Genomic DNA, 10,265 nt, shown 5'->3' with positions numbered 1-10,265 from the left:
CTTCTGGAGGTGAAAAATTTCTTCGACCAGTCCTGATCGTGGTCGGCCTGAGTTGTAAGCCAGGACAAGCTCCCTTCCAATTGGCCGATCTTCTCCCGTGTGGCCGCCAACTCGACCTCGAGGGAGCTGATCTTGGAAGCCTGAGTCCAAGATCGGTCGTTGGCGCATTTTTGGAGTTCCTCAAGCTCCTTTACGAAGTCGGCCTTCTTCTGGTGTAATCCATGAAGCCCTTTTTGTGGAGGTCCCGAAGGTGAGTAAGCTCCTGGTGGCTTCCGAATGGCTCTTTCTCAGCCTGTGAAGTTTGTCATCCATCTTCTTTGATTTTTTTGTTAGGTGACGAACTTTTTTCTCAGATCTGGATCATGGACTTCAGAGGAATCTCCTGCGTAGGGGAAGAGCTTCGACAGGGCACTATTATCGAAAAATAAAAGTGTCACAATGCAAATTATAGCAAAAAAAAAAGAGAGAAAGGAGCTCTCTGTAAAGAGGAATCGATTCCATTGATTGAATAATTCTTAATACAAGAGAAAGAGAAAATCATGATAAAAAAAAAATATAAAATTAGAGGTTTCGAATCTCCGGAGTAGAAGAGGAGGAGCTTGACGCCCCCGAAGGTCGTCGCGGCAACCGCGAATCGAAGAGGTCTCGACTGGAGGGAGACCGACAGCGGCTTCGGAAGGTCCGCTTCATCGTCGGAGGCTTCATCCAGGAAGCTGAGGTCGAGTTCGAAAAACTTTCGACCACCTTCTCCTGACAAAGCTGAAGCCTTTGATGAAGGCGGTCTGACCGAACTAGATGTTCAGATCCCTCATCTCGGAGGAGGTCTTGAACTCCTCCACTGCTTGGGCCCATGCCTCCGAGACTAGGGTTGGGATCTGCCCCTTCAGCTTGGAGACCTCGGCCTCTGCCTTCTTTCTTTCCTCCTCCAGGGTGGCCTTCAGATCTGTCGAGGTTTGTTCCTCCTTCTGCAGTGCCTCTTGGAGACTTGCGACTTCGACGACCTTCTCCTTGAGACGGGCAGCTTTAGCCTGATGACCTTCCTCCGCCTAGGCTGCTTCCTTCTTGGCATTATTCATCGCCTCAATATTGGCGATGAGCTGGTGTCCAATCTGCAAGTACAGTCAGAAGTCAATATGAAAGCTAAGGGATAAGCTAAGTAAAGAAGCGAAAGGAAGAAAAAAGTAAATTGGCCTATCTCAAGAAAGGACCCAGAGAGTCCCAAACCCGCTGTTCAGGATCGCGTGGACGATCCTGTGGATGACCTCGGGCAAGACACACCCATCGATCAATCTTTTTATTAAATCCCTATTGTTGAAGGGATTCTCCCTCGAATCCTCTCAAAGCCTCGGCCCCCTCAGTGCAGTCCTGCTACTGTGGATCTTGTGGGCCAACGTCTTCTTCCTTCTCCTCCTTTCAGCCCCTGATGCCTCCTCGGATGAGACTCTAGAGCGAAAACCTCAGTCGGAGGGCTTCTTGAAGAAGCTCGGGGGACTGCGGGCTCGATGTCGGAGGGGCATCAATGGCAATGACCACCTGGGCAGGCACGACCGAGCTTGTCTCTTCTACCCTAGCCCTCTTCGTCGACCCCGAAGTTACAACCTTTCCTCTTGTGGGCCTTGAGATCCTTGGCTAGTATCCGAGCTGCGTCCGCATCCATATCTGCAATGAAAAAAAAAAGATCGGCACAGCTTAGAAACGGAATAAGAGAAAAGAGAAGCAGCGAATGACTTGAGAAAGAAAAAAAAATACCAGCGGGTTGAGAGGGCTCAGGCCAACATTAAATAAGAGTTGCTTCTTCAGAAGGTGGAGAGGAGAGGAGCTGGATAAGTCTTAAGTTTATTGGAGGCTTCAAGGTCGTCCCTTCCCAGGCTAGAAGCCTAACGGACGGAGTCTCTTAGGGAGCCCCAGGGGGCAACCCCAACCTCAAGGTCGGGCATCGGACGTAGAAGTACCTCTCCTTCCAGTTATGGATAGAAGAGGGGCACCTTTCAGCAACCCTTTCTACCGAATGGGGGGAGAAGTACCACCAGTCCTTTATCGAGGGGTGACGCTTAAAGGTATAGAAATTTCTAAACAAAGAAAGTATTGGTCAACTTCAATTAAATGAGAGAGGAAAGAAATCCTATCAGAAATCTAAAGGAGTTCGGCGCTATAGAAACTAGAAAAATATTTAAAAAATAAAAAAGAGCAACAATAAAAGGTGGAAGTGGAAGTCGAAGCCCGAGCGGAAGGCTTCCTGGTATAGGCAAAAATGGCTAGGGGGAGGAGCGCTAGCCCGGTCGGTTGGCCCGGAAGCTCAAGCTCGTACTCTAGAGGAACCCCGTACTGAATCTTAATCAGCAAGAGTATATCCGAGGTCAAAGAGTTGGGAATGGTGTCAGGTACAAAGATCGGACGAGGTCCATTTACAGTACTAGAATTTTGGGGGGCTGTATCTGACGAACTCCTAGAACTGCTAGAGGAGAAAGTATAGGAGGACATTTTGAATCAAATAAAAATCTAAAAAAAACTCTCGAAAAAAAATTGAGAAAAATAGGAAACAAGGCGCTCGCGGAGAAATCGAACGGGCAAAATGCGAAGGAAGAAAAATGAAAGAACAATAAGAAGAAGAAGGGTTCTGGAACTAACCTAGGTTGGTCCGAGAGGTGCAGGAAAGAAGCGAGGGCGATGGGGGTCGACCTGAAGGGTGCCTAAGATCGAGAGGGATGCTGGAGGAAGACGAAGCTCTCGAACAAGAAGAAGGGATCGAAGAAAAATCTCAGGCAAGTGGAACCATGAAGGAGGAGGATGGGTTTAAATAGACCTCTGGGTCTGGCGCAATAATGATTGCAGATCTCCTTTGGCCGATCTATAATTGTCGCGTGTCCCACTCATCGTGGCAGATGGCTGACAACTGACAGAATCATTATTATGCCGTACCTAGAGCAACTCTCCAGTAGGAATTTTGAAAAAATCTTTTCAGGTCGTCTCGATTTGAAAAGACTCCAGCACCGGCATGCCAAACATCAAAATATCTGGAAACAGTCGAGTACGAAAATCAAGGGGGGCAACTTCGACTGTAAAAATTTTTTGTACTTCCTTCATTCAAAACCCAACTGAAAGTAGGGGACTGTGTTGGGTATAAAATAATCCCAGCCGAAGTTCGTGAGAGACTAACCCTCCCAGGACTCTTCCGCTTCCAACCTTGTGCGGCATCTTTCTGAACTTCTCCGCCGTCCGAGCTTCCACAATACCATCCGAGCTCCTCAGCAGTCGACCTTCCACAGTATCCTCCAGATTCCTCCAATGGGCAAACTTCTATCATGCCATCTGGACTTCTCCAATAATGAGCCCCTTCAGTCGTCTATCGGACTACTCCAAATGCTCTCTGGGCTTCACTATCAGTCGAGCTTCTACTGTAAGTGAATTCCATCCGAACTTCTATTGCAGGCGGACTTCAGTCGAGCTTCTACAGTAAGCGGCCTCCTTTCGGACTTCTGCAAGAATCGACTCCATCCGAACTTCTACAGTGGATGGATTTCAGATGAACTTCTACAATGGATGGCTCCAGCAGCCAGATTTCTACTATCAGTCGATTATTCTACAGTGATCGACTACTCTCCGAATCTCTTCCAGGCTTCCCCTGTCACGATCGACTTTACTCCGAGCTTCTTCTGGACTTCGTCAATGTCGGACTTCTCCGACAGCAGGACTTCTATAGCAAACAGACTCCATCCTAGTTCCTACAATGATTGATCGCCTGCCAATTTCTACTCCGAACTTTTATTGCAAGAGTTTCCATCCAGCTTCTACAGTAAGTGGCCTCCTTCCAGACTCTACAAGAATCAGACTCCAGCCGAACTTCTCCAACAGAAATTTTCGTCTGAACTTCTACAGCGGATGGATTCCAGACAGACTTCCACAACGGACGGGCTCCAGCAGCCGGATTTCTACTCCAGATTTCTATTGTAAGCAAACTTCATCCGAGCTTCCACAACAATCGGTCTCCATCCGAGCTTTCACAGTACCATCTGGACTCCTCCAGTAGTTGACCTTCCACAGAGTCCTCCAGATTCCTCCAGCAGACAAGCTTCTATGTCAGACAAATTTCAGACGACTTCTCTAGCAATCGAACTCCAGCCAGGCTTCTCCAATAGAAAATTTTGTCCGAGCTTCTACAGCAAATGACTTCCGTCCGCGGCATCACCGCTTAAGTATCCAACAACAGTTAACCCATCGGCAACCTCAAAAACATCTGAGCTTCTCTTAAATTGCTGAGACAAAGAGCTATTTGCTCCACCGGATGCCCCAACCGAGCTTCAGCCGTGGCCCGAACTCTCTGATAAGTCACGACAACGGACACCACTCCACTCTCTGTAACAGACTCCACGTGGCCCCACCACTCTCTGACAAGTCACGATAATGGACACCACTCCACTCTCTGTAAAGACTCCACGTGGCCCCATCACTCTCTGGCAAGTCGCGACAACGACACCACTCTACTCTCCGTAATAAACTCCACGTGCCTTGAACGACCCACTACCAGGCAGTTACGGACATCGCTGTCAATCGGTTACGCTCTTCCTTCTATAAAAGAGACCCCCAGATACGTTCTCCTCAAGCTCAAAATACTATCTCAAAACTCTGCAAAAATCTCATTCGAGTGCTCCATTTCTGTTGAGGTAGAGTACTGACTTGAGCATCGGAGGGTCTTGTCGAGCACCCCCAACTCCGGTTTAGACTTTCTTACAGGTCCCGCAGCGACCGTGATCCTCTCGACTCCAGCTTCTCTGACATCGGTAGAATTCTGCACCAACACAATCTAATTACATGACTTAATTTTTGATTTTTTTATAACCAAAATTCTTACGTACAAATATAAATTTTAGATTTTAAAACTAAATTTTAGATCTAAGTTCTTTATATGAAAGATAAGTTTTAAATCATTAAACTAATTTTTAAATTTAACATACAAGCATATATCTCATATATGTATGTAAAATTCAGATCTAAATAAAAATTAGATCATAACACGATATCATATATCTTATATATAAATCATGAATCATATTAAAAATAATTTTTAGACCTAAATATGTAATTATATATCTCATATATAAATCATAAATCAGGTTAAATTAAATTTTAGATTTATGTATGCATCTACATATCACATAAATATAAACTAAAAATCATTCTAAAAAAAATTCAGATCTATGCATGCTTTCATATATCAACTATATGATTAAAAATTAAATCTAAAATAAATTTAGATTTAAAACAATCATCTATATATTTTATATATCAAGAAAAAATCAATTTTGAAACTTTTTCAAAACATATATGTCAATTTCATGCATATGAAATTCGTGGCTCTAATACCATTGTTGGAATTTCATGTCGGGACATGCATGTAAGTTTAAAAAAAAAAAATTTAAATAATATAGCAGAATAGAAGATTAAAATATTTTTAATTTATATCATATATACATAAAATATAGAATACTAGGATCTACTTCATATGCTGAAATTGAACACATACTAAATTTTATGCTGAAATTGAATATGTGATAAATCACATATTTATTTTTAAATTCTTTCTTTAAATTTGGATCTAAAAAGAGTAAGTTCTCCTTTAGTCGTGCAAGTGATGGTCTCTATGGGTATCTACTTAGGATCGATCTAGAACAGCCTCTTTGATATTGATTTTTTTCTTTAAAAAAAATCAATCTACAAATTTGAACGAAGTCTGGATCATGATCAACTCTTGAATCCTTTCTTTGATCTTCTTCTTCTCTTGTTCTCTTATTTTTCTTCCTTTGATTATGAGGCAACCAAGGACTGAAAGCCAGTAAGTAAAGAGACGTCCAAACTCCTTTTCGGAATGGATGATTAAAGATGCCCAACCTCCTTGGGCGTTGGATCTTCAAGGGAGAAGAGAGGGAGAAGAGAGAGGGGACATGGGGAGTTTCTAAGGTAGGCATGGAGTGCCGAAAATTAGTGCTAAGGAGCCTGAGGGAAGGCCTCTTTAAATAGGCACAAGGTTTGAATCTAATCAAAATCAAACAACCACTTAATATAAGTCCTACTTGCATTAGGAATCCTTATTCCTTTAGTTATTTGACTCCCTTTAGAGATTCTTTAAGCGCTAACTATTGGAGCCCTTGCATCCATAAATACACATCCATATGGGCCTAGGGGATGCCCCATGCTGGTCCCACACACCCTCTAATGGTGGGCATGCCCAACTTGATCAAATTAAGTGGCGCCAATCAAAATTATCAAAAAAATTAATTAAGGGCTTGAACCCTTAATTCACTTGATCCAAAACTCTAGCATCCAACAATTGGAGCTCAATAAATCTAATTCATTTAGGTTATTAGTAGATAATTAAATTGAATTAATCCTATCAAATAAAAAATTTAAACACAATGAAAAAATTAGATCCAACCATGTGCTAGCAATACCCTGAACCCAATAGATTTCTCTAAACCCAAGTGAACTTTATAAATCCAATTGCTTATTCTAGATCTAATCCCTTTATTGTGTGACCCCATAAGTTCAATTTATCCATAGTGAGATATACGATGATCTTTATCATAGTATCATTAAAACTTCTTTCAATAGGTTGGAATAATTTCACTCTAACTCATCAAGATTGTGATCTTGAGTAACCTTAATGAGCTCTCATAATTTATAAGTGACACCTAGCAGTATGTAGTGGCAATCCAGTAAAATAAAAAAGAACCTCAAGGTGTAGTTCACATGTGATTCAGTCCCTCTATCGTGAGTCCGACTAGATGGCAAGTCATGGATAAATCATCAAACCTCATCATCAGTCATATAATAGATTTAATCAGCTCAATTCAATTATGATCTTATAAAAAATTTTTTCCATTAATCACACTGTTGTAGCCACAGACTATCAATTTAGTTTCTCAAATCCCATAGGATTACTCTCTCTATCAAGATTGATAGATTCTATCTAGATGTATACTTACTCCTACAGTGGATCAACTTGTCAATATCTACTACAAGAACTCATTAAGATCATATTTATGTGTCAATCAAACTTCAACAACCTCACTGTGAGCAATCATACCATCACAGGTCAAAAGACATTCACACAACTACAATATCGAAACAATCACTGATGATTGAGTAGAAATCTAAGTGATCTCTCATGTGGTCATACTCAGTACTAGTTTTCTCTAAAACTATCCATACTCATCGCTCAGTATCTTTGCACTGTAGATCAGAGACTCATCTATCTCAAAAGAAGCGATCTATATGTCGGTCTATCCAGATCGATCACCATCCTCATGATGATACTATACCAGGAGCATTTAGGAGTTATATACATATCTCTAATTCTCAACATTTGAGGATATGTATCAAATATTAATTCCACGGATGATTCAAGAAACATCACACTTGAATAAAAACTAAACTTGCCTTTAATTGATCAAATCAATGTATTAAGTATAAAATTATGTCCTAGATTTATTACAATGTGTCAGCCATATTGACTTTTAGAACATACATCTAACACTAAGAGCTGTTGTCTCAACGTGCCACCTTCTGTCCATTTTTGACAAACAGTGGAACAGAAGAAATGAGAAGTGATCAAGTACTCACCAAATAATGCTTCATGGCAACAGTCAATGAAGTAAGTCCATAAAAACTCTACCAATTAAAGGATTAGACTTAAGAAAAGATGAAAATAAAAGTCAAGATGAACCAGTGGAGCAATTTATTGAAGTAATGCTCGAAAGTGATTCTGACCGAACTGTTAAGATTGGTAGTCTGCTGTCCAAATATCTCAAGGGCATTTGACTGACCCTCTTTGGACAAATACCGATGTGTTTACCTAGTCAGCATCTGATATGCCGGTTATCCCTTTCGATGGCATCACTCATAAACTAAATGTTGATTCTCATAATCATCCAGTTCGATAAAAGAAAAAAAGCTTTGCTCTAGAATAGCAAAGAGCAATAGAAGAAGAAGTGGACAAACTCCTCAAGGCAGGATTCATCTGAAAAATATATTATCTAAAGTGGATCATCAATGTGGTCATGGTAAAAAAAGTTAATGGCAAGTGGAAGATTTGTACTAGTTATACTGATCTCAATAAAGCTTGCTCCAAAGATAATTTTTTTCTATCAAAAATTGATGAATTGATAGATGCCACCTCGGGTCACAAGCTCTTAAGCTTCATGGATATATTTTCAAGTTATAACCAAATTTGGAAGGCACCAGAAGATGAAGAAAAGACAGCCTTCGTAGCTGAACGAGGACTATATTGTTACAAGATGATGCTATTCGGGTTGAAGAATATAGATGCAACTTATCAGCACTTAGTTAATAAAGTCTTTAAGAAACAGATTAGCCATAACATGAAGGCATACATAGATGATATACTAGTTTAAAGCGTAGAAGCTGATCAGCACATTGCTGATCTGAATGAGACTTTCAATGAGCTCAGGCATTATCAAATGAAGATGAATCCAAGCAAATGTGCCTTTGAAATAAACTTCAAAAAAATTTTGGGCTTCATGGTTATCCAGCGAGGAATTGAAGCAAATCCAGAGAAGATCTAAGCACTTATGGAGATGACGTATCCAGCCAACCAAAGAGAAGTTCAATGCTTGACCGAAAGGGTCACAGCACAAAGTCATTTATATCCAAATTGATTGAAAAGTGCCTCCCATTCTTCAAAGCAATAAGTCAAGCAAAGAACTTTGAGTGGTTGGATGAATGTTGATCTAGTTTTGATGATCTCAAGAAGTATCTGGGATTGGCACCCCTCCTATCAAAATCTATTGAAGGTGAGGAATTTCATATGTACTTTGATTCTCATTCGAGAGAAAGCTGGTATCTAAAAGCCGATCTACTACACTAATAAAGTCTTAAGGGATGCTGAAATAAGATATACAAGAATCAAAAGGATAATTTATGCAATTGCCATAGCTAGCCAGCATCTTCGATCATACTTCCAAGCCCATACGATTATCGTATTAATCGATTAGCTTCTGAAAGCAATACTTTAGAGATCAGATATGTCTGGTCGTCTGGCAAAGTGGGCAATCGAGCTTACAGAATTTAACATCGAATATCGATCTTGTACAGTAATAAAGGTGCAAGTACTAGTGGACTTCATCATCGAATGCACTATCCCTGAAGAAAAGCCAAGTATAAATGTTTCTGAATCAAAGATCAAGATAGGAGACAATTGATTGATTTTGCCATGAATGGAGCTTTAAATTCTTAAGAAAATGGTGCTAGCTTAATCCTGGCCAACCCTGATGGAGTTGTCATCGAATATGCATTGAGATTCAACTTCAACACAATGAAAAATATAGTTGAGTATGAAGCGCTCATCGCTAGACTAAAGATCGCCTAGGAGCTCGATGTAAAAGAAGTTAAAAGTATTCTCTGATTCTTAGCTCATTATAAACTAAGTATAAGGTGAGTATAAGGCCAAAGATCCCACAATATCCAAATATCTTCAAAAGATAAAGGATCTCTCAGTAAGCTTTAAATAGCTAGATATTCAAAGGATACCGAGATTAGAGAATGACTAAACTAATGCATTTTTCCATCTAGCCACTTCCAATTTTGCTGATCGAGGATGGAAGATCTACATTAAGCATCTAGATGTCCCAAGTATCGAAGAAGCCTCGAGCATCAACCAGATCGATGGCGAGCCGAGCTGGATGGATCCATTGATTGAAAATTTATCAAACGGTTCCACTCTAACTGATCCAAAAGAGGCAAGAAGAATCAAGTGGTAAGCCTTGTGGTATGTTTTTCTGAATGGCCAATTATATAAGAAGTCATTTTCAATGCCATTGCTTAGATGCCTGAGGCCATCCGAGGTTGATTACATACTTCGAAAAGTACACAAAAGTATCTGTGGCAATCACTCGGGGAGCAAGACATTAGCTTACAAAATGCTCTGCCAAGGATATTATTGGCCTTCAATACAAAAAGATGCAGAGAACTTCCTCTAGAGGTGTGACCAATGTCAAAGAAATGTCAATATCCAATAGAAGCCGACATCTCAGCTTATCCCAATCTCATCTCTGTGGCCTTTTGTAATATGGGGCATGGACATCCTCATCAGTTCAAAGAAAGTTTCTTATTGTGGTGATCGATTACTTCATAAAATGGATAGAAGCTGAACATTTGGCACACATCATGAAATGGGTGAAGCTGAACATTTGGCACACATAATCAAACAAAAAGTCAAAGACTTCATCTGGAAGTCAGTTATATGCCAATTT

Source organism: Elaeis guineensis, chromosome 11 (assembly GCF_000442705.2).
Source record: "Elaeis guineensis isolate ETL-2024a chromosome 11, EG11, whole genome shotgun sequence".
Taxonomy (NCBI): Eukaryota; Viridiplantae; Streptophyta; class Magnoliopsida; order Arecales; family Arecaceae; genus Elaeis; species Elaeis guineensis.
This window is presented reverse-complemented; position numbering follows the sequence as displayed.